Source organism: Papio anubis, chromosome 11 (assembly GCF_008728515.1).
Source record: "Papio anubis isolate 15944 chromosome 11, Panubis1.0, whole genome shotgun sequence".
Lineage (NCBI taxonomy): Eukaryota > Metazoa > Chordata > Mammalia > Primates > Cercopithecidae > Papio > Papio anubis.
The window spans coordinates 77,327,543-77,348,379 of NC_044986.1; the positions used below are offsets into that span (position 1 = coordinate 77,327,543).

At 34.4% G+C, this 20,837-nt stretch overlaps 1 long non-coding RNA gene across 1 annotated transcript in view; it reads left to right on the forward strand.

The window, feature by feature from the left end:
• LOC103887493 overlaps nt 1–19,768 on the forward strand; it is an 88,639-nt gene extending 68,871 nt beyond the window's left edge. Inside the window, exons 3-4 of the long non-coding RNA XR_002524298.2 lie at nt 468–535; nt 14,539–19,768. This is a non-coding gene — a long non-coding RNA (uncharacterized LOC103887493). The remainder of the gene's footprint in view (nt 1–467; nt 536–14,538) is intronic.
• Nucleotides 19,769–20,837: the final 1,069 nt, after the last annotated feature.

Here is a 20,837-nt window from a genome sequence, read left to right on the forward strand (position 1 = left end):
GCAGCATTTTTCTAGCGAAAGCCCCGTTTTTATCTTTGGAGTTCTCTCCCAGTAGGCTGATGTTGCCACTTTTCATGTTTGCTCATGCCAAAGAAATGGCAACTACAACAATCTTAAGATGCCATATTGTAATGAGCACTTCAGTTTTAATTATATTACATATTTTAAAAGAATGCGTGCCTTAGAACTAAGGAAACATGGAATTAACAGTCCCTGTAATTTGTTATAAAATAGATTCATGACATAGGAAAATTATTCTGCAGGATTAAAAAAAAGACCTTTTATTTTGCTTTCTTCTTACATTTTTACTTTCAAGGCAAAATACAAAGTCTTTTCTTTAAACCTTTCAGAAAGGTAATAGCCCAGGAATGTGATGAACTGATTTGCCTCTGCAATGGTATAATCATCAAGATTCCCATTTACATTAGGAGATAAATATTTAAAATTCTCCCATTGTTGTTCCGTAGATTCAAGGGATGCGATGAGAAGTAAATGAAACAAAGGTTATAATATGTTCTTCCTGGACCCCCAGAAGGTAATCTTTCACACTGATTTTGAGGAATATCATCCTAAATGTAAAGATGGTGCTCAATCAGACGAGAATCCTTGTTTCTTTCAAAGAAAGTACAGTTCATCTTTTTTCAGTTTTTACTGGCATCTTAATGCTAGAGGGTTGTTTCTGCAAGTGAGCCTTTGATTACCAGCGTGTAACTTCCTCATGTGGCAATAGTTAGTCTTAGGAAAAGTTCCCTGTGAAGTTAATTTTTATAAATTGAGTCTGGCTCCCCGCTGACTTCATAAAATGGAAAATTTGTTTCTCTTGGGGCAGAGGAGAAACATCATCCTTAGATGTAATAAAATCGCACTAAAGTATAGAGAAAATCTTTGAAAAGCCTACGTTTAAAAGAAAATCATTACTTTTATGCTCAAATAATGTTACTCAAAATGAGATCAAGTCCTGATTGCTAAACAGTATAGCTCCCTCTCTGGCTGTTTATATTCCTAGTACAATACTAAAAGATCCAAAAGAGAAAAGAGAAATAATAAAGATATCACCTTCATTAACTAAATGAAAATCTTTTCTATTTGCTTTTTTGCCACTTTTCTTTCAAGGCCCAGTGTAAACCCCAGCTACTTAGTATGCTCATATTAAGATTACACAAAAAGAATCAATATTGCATACAATATAATCAGCCTATGTGTATAATGTTGAATATATTTTACCGAATTAACTGTTAGATAGGTAAAACTCTTTCTCTTGTTTATGTAGTTAGGGTCTTTGAAATGAGGATAGAAAGTATCCCTCAGGATCCCTCATTGAAAGGGCAAAGAAGTGAGAAGAGTGTGGTTCCTATATTTTAAATATTCATTTTGTTTCAAAGTGTTGGCTAGATAGTGGCTATATAATGAATTTGAGTGTATCAGTAGCTGGTTAAATCTTTAGGGAACAGTTTTTTAAATTAAATTATTAGCTCAACGTGATAATATTTTTAACTTTTAAGTTCAGGAATACACATGCACGTTGATTATATAGGTAAGCTTGTGTCATGGGGATTTGTTGTACAGGTTATTTGTCACCCAGATATTAAGCCTAGTACCCCTTAGTTATTTTTCCTGATCTTCTTCCTCCTTCCACCCTCCACCTTCTGGTAGGCCCTAGGGTCTGTTGTTCTCCTTTATGTATGTTTGTATGTGTTCTCATCATTTAGCTGCCACTTATAGGTAAGAACATGTGGTATTAGGTTTTTTGTTCCTGCATTAGTTTGCTAAAGGATAATGGTCTCCAACTTCATCCATGTTCCTGCAAAGGATATGATCTTGTTCTTTTTTATGGCCACATAGTATTCCATAGTATATATGTGCCACATTTTCTTTATTCAGTCTACCATTGGTGGGCATTTAGGTTGACTCCATGTCTTTGCTATTATGAATAGTGCTGCAATGAACATATGCATGCATGTATCTTTATAATAGAATGGTTTATATTCCTTTGGTTATATATCCAGTAATAGGATTGCTGGGTCGAATGGTATGACCCATGTGACTTGTGTGAGATGGTATCTCATTGTGATTTTGGTTCATATTTCTCTAATGATTAGTGATGTTGAGCTTTTTTTCATATGCTTGTTGGCCACATGTATGTTTTGTTTTGAAAGGTGTCTGTTCATGTCCTTTGCTTACTTTTTAATGGTGTTTTTTTGGGTGTAAATTTGTTTAAGTTATTCACAGATGTTAAATATTAGACCTTTGTCAGATGCATAGTTTGCAAAAATTTTCTCCCCTTTTATAGGCTGCTACTCTCTTGATAGTTTCTTTAGCTGTGCAGAAGCTCTTAAGCTTAATTAGCTCCCACTTGTCAATTTTTGCTTTTGGTGTCTTTATCATGAAATCTTTGCTTATTCCTAGGTCCAGTATAGTATTGCCTAGGTTGTCTTCCAGGGTTCTTATAGTTTTGGGTTTTACATTTAAGTCTTTAATCCATTTTGAGTTGATTTTTGTATATGGCATAAAGAAGGAGTCCAGTTTCAATCTTCTCCATATGGTTGGCCAGTTATCCCAGCACCATTTATTAGATAGGGAGTCTTTTCCCTATTGCTTGTTTTTGTTAGATTTGTCAAAGATCAGATGATTGTAAGTGGCCTTATTTTATTGGGCCTTATTTCATCAGATGGCCTTATTTCTGGGCTTTCTATTATGTTCCATTTTTGTGTAGTGTCTGTATTTTGTATCAGGACTGTGCTGTTTTAGTTACTGTAGCCCTGTGGTATAGTAAGTCAGGTAGCATGATGCTTCCAGTTTTGTTCTTTTTGCTTAGGATTGCCTCAGCTATTTGGGTTATATTTTGATTCCATATGAATTTAAAAATAGGTTTTTTTTTCTAGTTCTGTGAAGAATGTCCTTGGCAGTTTGATAGAAATAGCATTGAATCTATAAATTGCTTTGGGCAGTATGGTCATTTTAGCAATATTGATTCTTCCTATCCATGAGCATGGAATATTTTTCCATTTGTTTGTGTCATCTATGATTTCTATGAGCAGCAGTTTGTAGTTCTCCTTGTAGAGATCTTTCACCTCCTTGTTTTGCTGTATTGCTAGGTATTTTATTCTTGTTGTGGTGATTGTGAATGGAATTGCATTCCTGATTTGCCTCTCAACTTGACTATTGTTGAAGGATAGGAATGCTAGTGATTTTTGCACATTGATTTGGTATCCTGAGACTTCGTTGAAGTTGTTGATCAGCTTAAGGAGCTTTTGGGCTGAGACCATGGGGCTTTCCAGATGTTGAATCATGTCATCTGCCAACAGGAATAGTTTGATTTCTGTTCTTCCTATTTGGATGCTCGTTATTTCTTTCTCTTTCCTGATTACTCTGGCCAGGACTTCCAATACTATGTTGTACAGAAATTGTGAGAGACGGCATTCTTCCTTAACTTGTGCCGGTTTCCACGGGGAATGCTTCCAGCTTTTGTCCATTCAGTATGATGTTGGTTGTGGGTTTGTTATAGATGGCTCTTATTATTTTGAGGCGTGTCCTTTCAACACCTAGTGTGTTGAGAGTCTTTAAAATGAAGAGGTGTTAAATTTTATTGAAAGCTTTTTCTGCATCTACTGAGATAATCATGTGGATTTTGTCTTTAGTTCTGTTTATGTGATGAATCATATTTATTTATTAGAGTATGTTGAACCAACCTTGCATCCCAGGGTTAAAGCCTACTTGATCGTTATGGGTAAGCTTTTTGTTGTGCTGCTGGATTCGGTTTGCCAATATGTTGTTGAGGATTTTTGCGTTTATCTTCATCAAAAATATTGACCTAAAGTGTCCTTTTTTGTTGTGTCTCTGCCAGGTTTTGGTATCAGGATGATGCTTGTTTCATAGAATGAGTTAGGGAGGAATCCCTCCTCCTCATTGTTCTGGGTACCTTCACTAGGAATGTTACCAGCTCTTCTTTGTATTTCTGGTAGAGCTTGGCTATGAATCCGTCTTGTCCTGAGCTTTTTTGGTTGGTAAGCTATTAATCATTGATTCAATTTCAGAGCTCATTACTGGTCTGTTTAGGGATTCAATTCATTCCTAGTTCGGTGTTGGGAGCTGTATGTGTCCAGGAATCTATCCACATCTCCTATTAATAGATTTTCTAGTTTGTGTGCATAGTGTTGTTTGTAATATTTTCTGATGGTTATTTGTATTTCTGTGGGCTCTGTGGTAGTATACACTCAAAGTGATATATTGTTAAAGCTCTCGAAACATTCTAGCAGTGTATGAGTGCCCATCTCAGAAAGTATCCACCAATATTGATAATTATCAAGTGTATTAACTTTCGTCAACATAAGTGGAAAAACAAAGTCTGTTTTAATTTGTATTTTGGAATTTTACTTAACTATATATTTCAAATTTTTTCTTAGCCATAGTTAACATTTGTGCATTTGTTCTTTTATATGTTGGGCATTTTTTTTCTTGTGGAAGCATTCATATATTTTCTACTTGATTTAAAGTATCTGTGATATTATTGTTGTTAGCATTTTACATAAATTTTTATAAATACTGAGGTATCCTTAGATAGAAAGTTTTTAATTTTCATACAGTGGTTTTCTTGTTCTGGCAACATGCTGGGAAAGCAAACCTGGAACAATTTCAATTACAAACTGAAGAAATGGCAGATTTAAATTTAATGTATAGCTAATCTCATAAGAAAAAAATGAAGTTCCATTTTCTAGAAACAAAGAAGGTACTGAAAATCAGAGCACCAAACAGTTAAGTGAGGCTGTGTTGGCCTTGTGGATGATTATCAAACCCCACGTTAGGTCCAGGAGAATCAGGCTTTCCTTTCCCTATAGGAACAGAGCATCCTTTGATTGATGGAGATTTGGGACTAAGATCCCTGCACAAAGACAGAACATCATCTGGAGGATGAATTTTCAGGGAAAGGAGAAAAAGAAAACTTCTGTAAAATAGCCCCTTGAGAGACAAGGAAGTTCTTTCTCTACTGGAAAGATAAAAAAATTTCCATGAATAAACAAAACTCTGAGTCTGTGCTTCATTTATGCTGCCTTACCTAGGCTATAGGAATTCTCCAACTGGGAACTTAAATTGGACTCAGGCTAATTACCCTAAAGCTTCAGAGAAGCTAATGTTCTGGAAGACAGAGCCACAGGCAAGGAAAGTTGACCTATCCAGTGGAAGTCAGGAGAGAAAAAATAAAAAAAAAGAAGCAACAAAGAAAATACATGGTAAATAGAATGTACAAAATAAGATAGTAGAAATAAATGCTATGTGTAAGTAACTGACACAAACACCAACACATCACAGTAGTAAAAAGACAGAGATCCTCAGATTAGAATAAAATAAAAGAATGTAGCGTTAGGCTACTTCAGAACTAAATCACAGTGACAGAAATTTCAGGGAAAAAATTGAAAGCAAGCTGTGAGTCTGGATTCAGCATTATGGTAAAATAATGTAACTTGAAAATCCTTTCACTCTACACAACTTAGCTCCTAGGTAAAGTTATTATTTGATATCCTTTAAAGAAAAGAGAAGAATAGGTTGGTGCAAAAATAATTGCAGTATTTGCCCTTATCTTTAATGAAAGAAAAACACAATTACTTTTGCACCAACTAGTACGAGAATGCCAGGATCTAAGAAGAAACTGAAAACCACAGAAGGAAAAACAAATGCTCAAAATTTAGCTGTTTTTGTGGTGGTTTAGGGGCACTTAATGGTGTGGTCATGGTCATTTAAGGGATCCAAGGGCAATGCCCAGTAGGATAAGATGATCAGAACCCTGAGACTGTGCTGAATTTATGCTACCTTACCTAGGCTACAGGAATTCTCACACTGGGAACTTAAATTGGACTCAGGCTACGTGTTGGTAGGTTTTCATAATAAAATGTTTAAAAAGTAAAAGAAGCCAGATATTTAAGTTATCAAACTCTAATAAAAATTAACTTCCAACTTAGAATTATTTCCCTAAAACTTTAATCAAATGATCATTCAAGTTTGAGGGCGAAATGAGGAAATTTTCAAGCAAAGGCTGATTATATCACAAACAGAAGTTTGCTGAATGGATGCCTGAGGATATACTTCAGGGAGAATGAATGAAACAAAGAAAAACATAAAATGTAAGAAGTAATGATAAGCAAAAGAATATTTTAAACACATGCATTTCTATCCTACCTGAAACTCATAAGTAGTTTCTAAGAGTGCCTGTTTCTCCATACATTTTCCAGTATTCAATCTTGTCAGATTTGAGGTTTGAGTTCTTAACTTTTATTTGTATACTTTAACAATAAAAGAGGTTGGGCATTTAAAGCTTCTGATTTCAGGTAATTTTTAAATTTTCTTTTCTGTAAACTGTAAGGCCTTAACCCAGATATTTTTTCTGCTAATTTATTAGGGCTTAAGTTTGTAATTATTTTATGAGCTATTTAGTAACTTACTTAGCTCATTAATCTTTATGTATATTGTAGATATATTTTCCTGGTTTGTCATTTACTTTTTTATTCTATCTATGGTATTTTGTCAGTTTTTACTTTCATATATTTAAATTACTCAAAACATCTCAAAATTTTCCATTATTGTTTTAATATGATACTTAGAAATCTCTGTCCTCCCCAAGAATATAAGTAAATTCAATTATATTTAATTCTAACCTTTTTCTATTTCATCTTTTAGGTCTGAAATGTTGATTAATTGGAAATTATTTTGTTGTACAAAGTGTGGTAGGGGTCCAAGTTAATTCTTTTCTTCATTGTGATTACACTTATTCAAATTGCATAACAGAAATCCATCAGTGAATTAGAATTCAGTTTACAAAATTTTCTCTGGTGCCAAAATGTCTATAAAGGATGGGACTTCTGTAATGTATGCCAGAACTTCTATTTTCATGCTCCCCAAATTAAAATACAAATCTTTTTAAGTAATGTCAGGACATTAAATATTAAGGATTACAGATACAGTTGGAGGACTAATGAGTTAATACCTGAAAACACTTTTGACATACTGATAATGACAATGTATCTTTATAAGGTACTGTGAGGACAAAATTTAATGTTCTGAAATTGGATTTGCATTGCTTCAGTTTTATTTTCAAATATGCGTAAATGTATTACTTTTACAGAAGCCAAAAATGGGAAGAGTAAACACAGACTATTGAAATCACTTTGCAGTTAGTTATTAAATATATCACTGACTGTTAATTTCACTGCATGAGTTATGTATTCACAAAAATTCCTTGGAGAGCTGGATCCACCAAAGGTTAATGAGTAGTAAATTTTCATGGTGGGAAGTGTGACAGGTGTTTTTATCATCACTCCTTATTTGTATTTCTAGTTGTCTAGATAAGTTGGGGAATATTTTCCAAATTAATATAACTTTCCCTTTTCATTCCATCTTTTCAATCTCATAAAATCATACAAGTAAAGTTATACTTTTATGCTTACACATATTTTTGGATTCTTAATATTTTCATTGTCACTTTGGTACTTCAATATAAGTAACAAATGGGGCTTATGAATTTAGATATCAATCTGAGATATGTTTAAATTCCTCATTTTTGAAAGCTGGTCATTAGTATTTACCGAATACTAAAGAAGGATCTTCTACAATTCTCTGGAGTTTTCTCTCTGTGAATCTCTTCTTCTCTAGTACTTCATCTTGGCTTCCTCAGACTCCCAAGTCTATTTCCTTATAGAGAATACACTGGGATCTTACTGGGTATCCCCATCCATGCTGTGACTTGGAAGCTTTTTTCCAGGCAGTAATTTAAGGGTATCAAAAGACTCATTTTCCCCCCATACCTGAGGGATTACTGTCCTTCATTGCCTGATGTCTAACACATTACCTTTCATTGTTATATGTATTCATTTTGACAATTTAGAGGAGAGGGTAAATCACATCTTAGGTTAACTGGAAGTGGAAGCTTGTCTAATGGTTAAAATACCAGGAAGCTTTTAAAATAGCCTTTAACAAGCTAATAATACAATTTATTTGGAAAGTCAAAATACCTAAAATAACCAAAACCGATTTTGAAAGAGAACAAAAACAGACAGTATCTGATCTGAAAACATTCTAAAGCCAAGGGAATCAAAATAGTGTGGTATTCACCAAAGGATGGACAAAGAAACCAATGAAACAGATTTAATTAATTAATTAACTTATTTATTTATTTTTGAGACAGAATTGCGCTCTTGTTGCCCAGGCTGGAGTGCAATGGTGCAATCTCAGCTCGCTGCAACCTCTGCCTCCCTGCAACCTCTGCCTCCCAGGCTCAAGTGATTCTCTTGCCTCAGCCTCCCTAATAGCTGGGATTACAGGTGCCCACCACCACCTCTGGCTAATTTTTTGTATTTTTAGTAGAGAAGGGGTTTCGCCATGTTGACCAGGTTGGTCTCCAACTCCTGACTTCAGGTGATCCACCCACCTTGGCCTCCAAAGTGCTGGGATTACAGACATGAGCCATCACTCCCAGCTGACACAGATTGATTTATAAGATTGGTTTCTGGAAATGAGATTCTGGAAATAAATCCTTATATTTATGGTCTTTTGATTTTTTGACTTTTAATAATAGTGCCAAGGCAGTTTAGTAGGGAGAGGATATTATTTTAACAAATAATGCTGGACAAGTGGATATTTACATGCCAAAGAAATGTGTTTAGACCCTTGCCACATACCATACACACAATTAACTACAAAGTAATTATACTAAAATATAAGAGATAAACACTAAAACTTAGAGAAAAAAATAGAAGAAACTCTTAATGATCTTTGGATGGGTAAAGAGCACTTAGTATGACACAAAATAACAACCTGGTAAATTAAAGTTTATACAAATTTTAAAAGTTTGTGCCTTAAAAGACACCTTTACCAAAAAGGTAAGCACCAAAAGGTCTTGTGTTTTCTACCGAAAAGAAAAGACAAGCACATACTTGAAGAAAAAATCTGCAAATCATATATTTGGTGAATGTATTCAGAATATATAAAAGTTCTCACAAAGTAAAATTAAGACAATTCTATTTAATGTTTTACTGAAGAAGGTATGCAAATGAATAATAAGCATATGAAAAGATGCTCACCATCATTAGTCATTAAGAAAATGCAAATTAAAATCACAATGAGATACTACTACACCCCTTCTAAAAAGGCTGTAATAAAAAAATTCAACACCAAGTGTTGGTGAGGATATGGAAATCTGAACTCTTACATGTTGTTGGTGTGAATGTAAAATGTTTTAGCCACTTAGGAAAACAACCTTGCAGTTCATCAAAAGTTAAACACAAAATTTCCATATGGCCCAGCAATTCTACTCCTAGGTATATCTCTAAGAGAAATAAAAATGTTTGTCCACATAAACCCTTGCACACAGATCGTGATAGCCATATTGTTAATAATAGCCCCAAAGTAGACACAATCGTAATGTACCACAACTGATTTATCGATAAATACATGTGGTACATCCATACAGTGACATATTATTCAGCAATAAAAAAGGAACAAACTACTGATACATGTGATAAACAATGCACTTCAAAAACATTTTGCTGGGGAAAGGACACCCTTTTCAACAAATGGTGCTGGGATAATTGGCTAGCCACATAGGGGAATGAAACTGGATCCTCATCTCTTACCTTATACAAAAATCAACTGAAGATGGTTTAAGGACTTAAATCTAAGACTTGGAACTACAAAAATTCTAGAAGATAACATTGGAAAAACCCTTGTAGACCTTGGCTGAGGCAAGGATTTCATGACCAAGGACCCAAAAGCAAATGAAATAACAACAGATAAACAGCTGGGACTTAATTCAACTAAAGAGCTTTTGCACGGCAAAAGGAACAGTCGGCAGAGTAAACAGACAACCCACAGAGTGGGAGAAAATCTTCACAATCTATACATCTAACCAAAAACTATATCTATAATCTACAACGAACTCAAATCAGCAAGAAAAAACAAACAATCCCATCAAAAAGTGGGCTAAGGACATGAATAGACAATTCTGAAAAGAAGATATACAAATGGCCAACAAACATATGAAAAAATGCTCATCACTAATGATCGGGGAAAGGCAAATCAAAATCACAATGGAATACCACCTTACTCCTGCAAGAATGGCCATAATCAAAAAATCAAAAACCAGTAGATGTTGGTATGGATGCGGCGATCAGGGAACACTTCTACACTGCTGGTGGGAATGTAAACTAGTACAGCCACTAGGGAAAACGGTGTGGAAATTCCTTAAAGAGCTAAAAGTAGAACTACCATTTGATCCAGCAATCCCACTACTGGCTATCTACAAAAAAGATACTTGCACATGCATGTTTATATCTGCAAAATTCGCAATTGCAAAATTGTGGAACCAACCCAAATGCCCATCAATCAATGAGTGGATAAAGAAACTGTGAGATATAGATATATATATATGAGAGAGATATATATGTGTGTGTGTGTGTGCGTGCGTGTGTGTGCATATGATGTAATACTACTCAGCCATAAAAAGGAATGGGTTAATGGCATTCGCAGTGACCTGGATGAGGTTGGAGACTATTATTCTAAGTGAAGTAACTCAGGAATGGAAGAGCAAACATTGTATGTTCTCACTGATATGTAGGAGCTAAGCTATGAGGACGCAAAGATGTAAGAATGATACAATGGACTTTGGGGGCTTGGGTGGAAGGGTGGGAGGGTGCGAAGGATACAAGACTGCAAATAGGGTACAGTGTATTACTTGGGTGATGGGTGCACCAAAATCTCACAAATCACCACTAAAAAACTTACTCATGTAACCAAACACCATCTGTGCCCCAATAACCTATGGAAAAATAAAAAATTAAAAAATAAAAAGAGAAAAGAAAAAAAGAGTTAAAGTTTTACATAATTTCATCATTGTAAAAAAAAAAAAACATTTTGCTAAGTGCAGAAAAGCCTGATACAAAGAATGCTTATAGCATGACTCCACTTATACAAAAATCTCCAGAAAATGCAAAGTGGTAGTGGCCTGGGGCTGTGGTGGGATGGAAGGGAAAGAAGGTCTTAACTGCAGACAGGCACAATAGAACTTAATAGGTGTGGTGGATGTTCTAAAACTGTATTATGATTATGGCTGCATCATTTTATAAATTTACTAAATGTCATTGAATTGTACACTTATAATGGGGAAATTTTATGGTATGTAAATGAAACCTCAGCCAAACTATGTTTTTGAAAAGAGAATTAAAAGCTGGAAAATGTGACCCAGCAAAACACCCAGAACATTTCCTAAGAATATCTTTGTCTTGCTGCAAGATTTGTTTAACCAAGTGGGAGTCTACCATTTGTGTTATTGTTTCTAGTGTAGAAAAGCAGAAAGGTTGAATCTCTATGAAAGATGTGTTATCATAGGATATGGTGGTAATGTTGGGAAGGTGTGGGGAAAGGTGGGAAAATGGGATGGAAAGATAGGAACCTCATCAGGAGGAGCTGAATTTCCATAAGAGAGGTGAATATATGGTCCAAATTCTTGGAATGTTGCAAAGGTATCAAAGGCAAATTGGTAAAGTATTGAATTATTAGAGGATGAAGAAAGCAGGAAACTTGTAACGTGTTTAACAAAGATTTCTATTTAAAGAAATTATAGAGCAATTTATTTGGTAACTGAAATGGGTAAAATGAAATGGAAACTAAGGCCTTCATATAAGTACTTTACTGGCTATGGTTAGACAAAACTTTGATCAGCATTTACTGTTGAATAGAAAAATTTCAAGAAATGCTTCTGTGCAATTAAAAAATATAATATCAATCACACAAATGTGCCTCAATAGAATTTGAAATCAGACTCTCACTGTTAGATGAAGTTACGAATTTTCTGTCTCATCCTTTTTCTTGTTACAACTTTTGTTAAAGGGGTAAATATGTGATTGCATTTAAATACCACTGTTTTTAAGGAAGGACACTATGAGTGAGTTATAACTAAATTGGAAAAGGGATTATCTTCCTCATACCATTTAATTGTATTTTAATAGTTTTCAATTGAATAATTAAAATAGGATTTAATTACTAAAATTGACATTTTGTTATCAGGCCTGTTTATTATCTGATTAATTCTCTAAAGAGTTTGACAGATCAAATTATAACAGAAATGACACCATAAATAAATAAATCACTTAAATATCTTGTTCTAATATTTCATTTAACATTTAAAGCACATTAAAACAAGAGATTGAATCACTGGAAATTCAATGTATCTTTAATCTAATAAAAGCATACATCAAAAACCCTCTTCCTTTTTTGGAAATTGCTTCATTTTAATTGCTTCATTTTTAGAAGGGCAGAAGATACTAATCTGACAATCATCTATGAATAGTGATACCACAATTGTCATCAGTAGAAGTGATTTTGTGTTTTACTATTCATTATGTGACTTTCTTGCAGACTACTACTATTTAATTAAACATACGATTTGCTCTGGATAATTAGCAAATAGACTTTCTCTGGATGTTTTAGATATTTCAAAACCATGCATATTTAACAAGTTACAATAATTTTATTTGGAGAAGGATAACAGAAAGAAATCTTCCTATATGCAGATAATGTTGAGTTACTGTGGTTAATGGTATTTTAAACTGGCATTAGTAAACTACAAGAACATCTTGTGAGACTGTAAAAGAAATGAGAAAGATCTGTTTCAAGTTTGGAAAACATGCAGTAATGTAATAATGTGTAACATAAACAGAATGTTAGACAACAATAGAAGATTATAAAAAGCAAACAAATGTGATGAATAAGTATAAACTCATTTCATACAACTGGCCTATCCTTACCTTTTAATAACAGTCTCTTTCTTTATAGTACCTCCAAAGTTTTAGGTAAGTTGTGGGAATACCAACTTCAAAATAGGTACATCATTTCACTAATTAAACATTTAGAGTTAAAATAAAAATAACCAGACATGGTCTTACTCTAGAGGATGGCATAAAAAGGGATATAGAATAGTGAAGAAAAATTTGTAGTAATAAAACATGGAAAAAATTCTAAAAAATAGTGCGTCCTACAACTGTATATTTATGAATTACAAATTTCCTATCAGCATCTATATATGAAGATCAATTATTTGAACATAAAAGAACATAAAATAAAAATAGAAAGGAATAATAATTCAAGTAGTAAGTAAACTGGGTGGTAAGAAAATGACTATAATTGATTTTTTTTTGGGAAATGTCAAATTATTCATCTGAATTGAGTCCATGATATGTAGCAGTCTGTGTTCTGACTTCTGGTTATAGGATCTTTAGTTAAGAAAGTTCTAATATCTGGTTAAAAATAAGCACCAGAAATAGCAGTGAACAGAGTTATTCAGAAAATAATAACTACAAACGACCAAAATTCACAATAAAAGTATGTAGATGAAAGTGTAATCTGGGGACCATCTAGCTGGTAGCTGACAAGCTGTGTTTCAAGGTATTATCCTCAAAAACAAATGGTAGCTAACAGAGAGTGTTTCTGTAAAAGAGAAATGGTATTCAACATTTGGAAGTAAAAAAGCAGCAATGTGGCCAGATGCTGTGGCTCAGGCCTGTAATCCTAGCACTCTGGAAGGCGGAGTCCGGTGAATCACTTGTGGTCAGGAGTTTGAGACCAGTCTGGCCAACATGCAGAAACTCCATCTCTTAAAAAAAAAAAAAAAAAAAAAAAAAATTGATAATGTAATCCACAATTCCACCATTATAAATAAGGTGAATTTTAAACAATAAAATATTACTAAGAAACTGTGGTGAAATCATAAAAAGTGCATTCCAAAAGGAAGTTTTTGCCTATACTTGAGCTTTTTTATTTGTTGTAATTTTTTAAAAAATCAAGAATATAAGCTATTTACCAAATGCCTTCCAACATGTATTAATATAACTCTATTTATCTTCTTTAATGGATTGTTTTAAGAAATAATATTAATAGATATTCTAATATTGGACCATCCTTGCATGAGGTCCTTGCAGTTGGACCTCTGAGCTAATCCTACTTGTTCATAATGTATTTCATAATTTTCTTTAGGATATCTTTGCTAGTGTTTATTGAGACATTTTAGGTCTGTAATAATTCATTTCATCAATGTTTTATTTTTATTTTACAAGGTGTGTTACACACATGTTTATTATTATTATTTTTGCCTATTTAACGTGAAAATAGCTAAGGGAAGTTTATTATGCCTCTCGCATCTAATGTGTTTCTGTCCATTTGTTTCGTATATTTAAAAAAATCTATTTTGATATAATAGTATTCAGTTCATAAAGATTCATGACAGTTCTATCTTCATTGTGGAGCTTCACTGCATCTAGAATGCTGCTATTTCTTATCAAGATTAAAATTTCATAAAGCCCTTAAACCTTTTCTCTCACACGCTACAATATAAGCACGAGCACATCCTTCTTAATTTATTCCTGCACATTTTGTGGAACCAAATGTAAGATGTCACATGCTTCCTGTTACATTCTTTTTGTACTGGACCCTTCAGGGTAAGCAGAGACTTTTTATCCCTCTGATCAGTTATTTGTATTCTCTTCTTTCTCCTCTGCCTAGGATGAAGAGATAAGGACTTCTTAACATGAAGTGTGAAAAAACGTGTTATGTAAATAAAATAATTAATTGTGAATATTCACAAAGGATGTGGCAAGTTGTATAGACCATCACCAGAGCATTTTTAGAAATGAAAGTATAAGTATGAACAACTTCAACTTCAATCTGGAAATTCTTCCTTGGAAAGATATTGTTGCCGTGAGGTACATTTATGCATTTAAGGCTGTAAAAAGCACTTCAGTGTATGTTAAAAATACAGCTTTATTTTATGCTGCAGTATTGGATTCTGTATTTCTGAGCTGGGCTAGCCAAGCGTGGACTTTGTTTACCATGGATTTGAAAGCACTCTTTACATAAGCACATGCAACATGTCTAGATTGTAGATCGTGAGTGGGTTGCCCTAGTTTATAGAGATCTCATTTATCTGTTTATGATTTTTGATTAAAACTTATGAGTTGCCCAGTCAATTTCCTTAATAGCCAAATGAGGAAGGAGTCCAAGTCATTTAAGACAGAATAGCACTAGGGGGAGCAGAAATAGATGTAACCTCTCTATGCTTTCTAACTAAACAAGGTACGGGTATTTAAGGAAGTTAACGCCATCCAACTTGGTAGAAGATTATGTTTGTCATAGGAGATTGAAAGAACACAGTATGCATATTTTGGCACATTTCTAAATCCAACTTACACGTAAAATTCTGTATACATTTAGATTCCAACTTTGTTTATGGTTAGAATATAAGAATTATGAAATTTAAAAATAAGATTTTGAAACTCAGGAAACTGCTACACTATTGACCACAATGCTTTCCTTTATCAGATTCTGACCAAGAGTTAACCTCGGATTTTGGCTTATATCAGAGCTGTAAATCCTTGTATTTCCTCCTGCCTACAACAGACATGCTGGGTAATTTGTTATCCTTTCATAAATTTTATCTTTTTTCTTCATCTTGGTGATGCAAGTTGCATGTCTATTTAGCATAATAAGCATATTCTGTGAAAGAATGAAAACAATAATGCATTATTTTTCATCACTGCAAACTTTATGCATTTCTTAAAGAAAGAAAGGCAGAAAAATCCAGACTGTAATACGCAACAGGGTTTATTATTATTTTGTCTAACAATTTTCTATGAACGTTTTCAAATAGAAAAGTTGAAAGACTTTTACTGCAAATGCCCAGACATTTACCACTTAGATCCTACAAATTAATATTCTACTATATTTGCCTTATTATGTATCTGTTTATCTATCCATTCTTCTAATCACCCATCAGTCTCTCTTATATTTAAAATGCATTTCAAAGAAATCTGCAGGTATTAATATAGCTCAATCCTAAAACCTTCAACAAACTTATAATTCATTCGATTTTGATATTTGTTAATCGTATTATTTTTGGAAAGATAAAATTTATATAGAAAGAATTTGAAATATCTTAAGTGTATATTCTGAGTCTTGGCAAATTTGTACTCCTGTGAAACCCAAAATTCTCTCCAGATATAAGACGTTACCTTTGTATTGTATCCTCGGGCTGCCTTTTTACTACAGCCTGGGTGACTTACAACAGAAATGTATTATCTCACAGTTCTGGAGACTACAAGTCTGAAATCACGGTGTGGGTGGGGCCACGCTTCCTCTGAAGGCTCCAGGGAGGAATCCTTCCTTACTTTTTCCTGGCTTCTGTTTCCCTGGTTTGCAGCTGCATCACTCCATCTCTGCCTCTGTCTTTCCGTGGCCTTCTTCTCTGTGTGTCTCTTTTCTTGTAAAGGACACAAGTTAGTGGATCTAGTATCCACCCAAATCCAGTATGACCTCATCTTAACTTGATTACATCTGCAAAGATTCTATTTCCAGATAAAGTCACACTTATAGGTACCAGGGTTTAGACTTCAACATGTCTTTTTGAGCAACATAATTCAACCTACAGCAACTGTCACAGCCCAGAAAATTCCCTCCTGCCCATTTCCAGTCACTCACTGCCCCCTTTCACTCTGAGGCAACCACTGTTTTGACTTTTTTCCCTTCTTATCATAGATAAATTTACCATGGCCTAGAACATTAGTTAAATCAAATCAAATAGAGTGTACACTTTTGTTTTTATAGCAAAGGCTTGAAAGTACATTCATTTTTTTTCATTTTTCAGTTGGGATTCTTATAACACAACAAACTCTGGCTAAGTTAACTACAAAAGGAATTTATTCAAAGAAAATCAGGTATCTCACAGAATAGATGGATTGGAGCAGCAGAGGTAGGAAATGGATAGGGACCAGGGCAGTTCTGGAATTTAAGTAGTAGAAAATATTCAATCAGATGATGAGGATACAGCCATAAGGAAAAAATAAGCTTTCTTTTTTTTTTTTCTTTTTTCACTCTTTCTTTCTTCACGTTCTTTCTTTTTTTCACTCTTGATTCCATGTGAAGCTTAAGATTTAAAGTCCCAGAAATTAAAGAGTCTGATTGGCATGGCTTGAATTACATGACTCTCCCTTGACTACAAGGGAGTGTATAAATCAGTATTCTTGGTTACAAAACAAAGCTCCTCTAGGTAGTTCAAGCAGAAAAGAAATTTAATAGAGGAAGTTAATATCTTACAGAATCTGTAGGATGGCCAGAGCCTCAGGTTTAAAAGCTTAAGAGCCAGGAGCTATGCGCAAACTACACCAGCACTGTTCTAGGGAAGATGCCAACGCTGCTGGGACTTGGAGAAATCATGGAACCACTTATACCAGATGCTGGATGTCAGACAACTAGCACTTGCTGTCTCTAAAAGCCAGGAACCCCTGCTTCCCCTCCAAAAAAGGATTCTATGTGCCACTTCCTTATCACATTGTTCTCAATCAAATCAAACTCTCATGAAGGTCAATCAAATGATGATGCATAAATAGGAAGTTTATGCCTCAGCAGCAAGGAGGCCTGAGACAATGAGTTCTGGCGGCTCTCCCGAGGAGACTGCTCTAGCCCAGGAATTATCACCAAGATTAAAGTTACTCAAAAGATGCTAGATGACCGCTAGACACATCTCTCTGCATCACATAAGGGTATGGGACCTTGTCAAATCACCAAAGACACAATGATGGGAAATTCATAATTATCAAAAGGAATCTAGGGCTCTGTTACAAAAAGGAGAACAGGTGTTCAGTTGGCCAAAAAATAACAAATAGGCCAAAAAATAACAAATATGGACTGTATAGGATATTACCATTTGATATAATGTCAGAGTTTTTCTAGTCCAACTTCATTCCATATGAATGGATGTTTGTCTAATTGTTAATTTTCTGATGCTCAAGGAATCCTTGGGAATAATGCAATTTATGGATCCCCTCTTAAGAAAAGTACACATACCCTAACAGGTATTTTTGTTTATTTTGAAAAAATGAAAATGCCTGTTTATTGGTGAATCCAAAGACCCGATATTCTCACATTCTCTGAATTTAAAGGCCAAGCAATTTGAACATCTGGTACTTTCCTACTGGTTTTCTGACATTCTTAAACTCTATATAGGTTAATGCTGTTGTCTTTAATACACACTTTGGCATAGTTTACCTAATTTTTTTTTGGCATTTAAAAATATTAAATAAATAAATAAAGAATTAAAGAATAAATACAAATTAAATATATGGCTTGAGCCCATGTTTCCTTTATTTTGACCCATTTTTTCTTTAAAGTTCAGTGTGAGATTTTTAATAAAATCCTACGAAGCCGGTTCCTTCTATGTGTTAAGAATGATAGTTAACCTTTATTGAGAGCACTGTTCCAAACAGGAGAAGGGTAGCCAGGCCATCCCTTAAATGAGTAATTCCTATATAGCCTCACTGCTGGAGAAATCACAAAAGAATGAAAGTTACTATTTTTCCCTTCCTTTTTTCACTCGACTTGGGTATAGGAGAGAGGGGGGGAGTGTGGTAGAGGGGTTTTAACATCCTTCCTGTTTGAGGGATGAAGAAGCAGAAATTGGCCAAGTACCCGAAATTTGAGTTCCCCTAGGTTTTCATTTGCAAGAGTAGTCTAAGAGGAGAGGTTTCTCCAGTGATTCTGCTGGTCCTTCTCGGGGAGGGAAGGAAGGTCCAGATAGGGGAAAATAGAGATGATCGAGAAAGGTGGTTTTCATAAAGGGCCAGGTCCTGTGCACAATTCTAATGAAGCTGGATACATGTCCTAGAGAGAGGGGACGCTGAGAACTGATGTCTGAGAGGTTGGGGCAAGGTGTCTACTCCTCTTGTCATAAGGAGAACAGAAGCACCAGTTTTGGCCAGGACATCTCATTGGTGTTGTTGAGCGGACGACCTAAAAGTTTCTTCTATTTTCTGACACCTTTTATGTTTAGAACTTTCACATGTCCTGTGATGGGGAAAGAAACAGTGCTATCTTGGAGCCAGCCATACTGGCTCAGGAGAACCCATGTTAAATTTTCAGGAATTTTGTGAGCCAGTTGTTATACACAGCCATTATTAAAAATTATATAAATTTACAATGAAATAGGTTATATTAACTACAAAATCAATAGATACATAAAACTCATCACTTCCTAAGTACTATACTACATTTTACTGCTACCTGTGTTCTTGGTGTGATTTACTATATCTGAATGGTGGTGACACTATAATGGGGTGCTACTGAACATGTTTTGGCAACTCCATGTGCAGTGAGGTCACTTTGGTGGCTTGATATCAGCTTCAGTGGGAGTATTTAGACCAAAATATTGACAAATCGTATATATCAGGATTTGATTTATTGTTCTAGATAAGGAGTCAGCAAACTATGGAACACACACCAGATGCAGCCCACTGCCAGTTCTTCTTTCCCTTTAATTTTCTTTCTTGTGGAAAAATACACATAACATAAAATTGACTATCTTAACCATTATTAAATGTATAGTTCAGTGGTCTTAAGTACACTCATATTGTAGTGTAATCATCACCATTCCTCATCTCTAGAACTTTTTTCATCTTGCAAAACTGAAAGTCTACACTCATTAAATAGTAACTCCCACTTCCCTTACTCCATCCCCTCCAAAACATCATTCTACTTTCTGTCTCTATGATTTTGACTACTTTAAGTGCCTCATGTAAGTAGAATTATACAATATTTGTCTTTTTGTGACTGGATTATTTCACTTAGCGTAATATCCTCAAGTTTCCTCTATGTTGCAGCATATGTCAGAATTTCTGTCCTTTTTAAGGCTGAATAGTATTCGATTGCATGCCTATAACATTTTGCTTATTTATTCATGTTTTGATAAACCTTTGGGTTGCTTCCACATTTTGACTATTGTGAATAATGCTGCTATAAAAATGAGTGTACAAATATCTCTTTGAGACCCTGCTTTCAATTCTTTTGGATACAAACCCAGAAAAAAGTTGCTTAATCATCTGTAATTTTATGTTCAATTTTTTGAGAAACTGCCATACTGTTTTTCATTATACAGTGGCTGTACCATTTTACATTTCTATCAGCAGTACACAATGGTTCCCAATCTCTCCATGTGCCCACAACACTTGTTATTTTGTGGTTTTGTGTGTGTGTGTGTGTGTGTGTGTGTGTGTTTGTTTATAATAGCTATCCTAATGGATGTGAGGTGGTATCTCATTGTAGTTTTGACTTGCATTTCCCTAATAATCAATGATATTAGGCATCTTTTCATGTGCTTATTGGCCACTTTTGTTTTTACTTTGGAGAAGTATCTATTCAATTCCTTGGCCTATTTTCGAATTGGGTTATTTGTTGCTTTCTTGTTGAGTTTTAAGAATTATCTATATATTCTGGATATCTATCTCTTATCAGATATTTGATTTGCAAATATTTTCTCATATTCTGTGTGTTGTCTTCTTACTCTGTTGATAATGTCTTTTGATGCACAAAATTTTAAAATTTTTATGAAATCCAATTTGTATTTTTCTTCTCTTGTCTGTGCCTTTAGTGTCATATCTAAGAAATAACTGCCAAATTCAAGGTCATGAAGTGTTTGCTCTACGTTTTCTTATAAATTATAACAAAAAACAAGGATATCACCTCTTTAAGTCAAGGACGAGGATGCCAGAAGAATCATGGAATGAAAGAAAATCTAAAATGGGAATTAACATATATTCCGTTGATGGAATAATTCCAATAAAATTGTCTTGACACTGGATAGCTGCCTGGACCTCTCTGAGTGTTGCACACACTGAGGATTGTTGTAGGCTGAATAATGCCTTCCAACAATATCAAGTCCTGATATCTGGAACTTGTGAATGTTTCCTTACATAGAAAAGGAGTCTTTTCAGATGTGATTAACTTAAGACTGTTCAGCTGAGGAAATTATCCTGGAT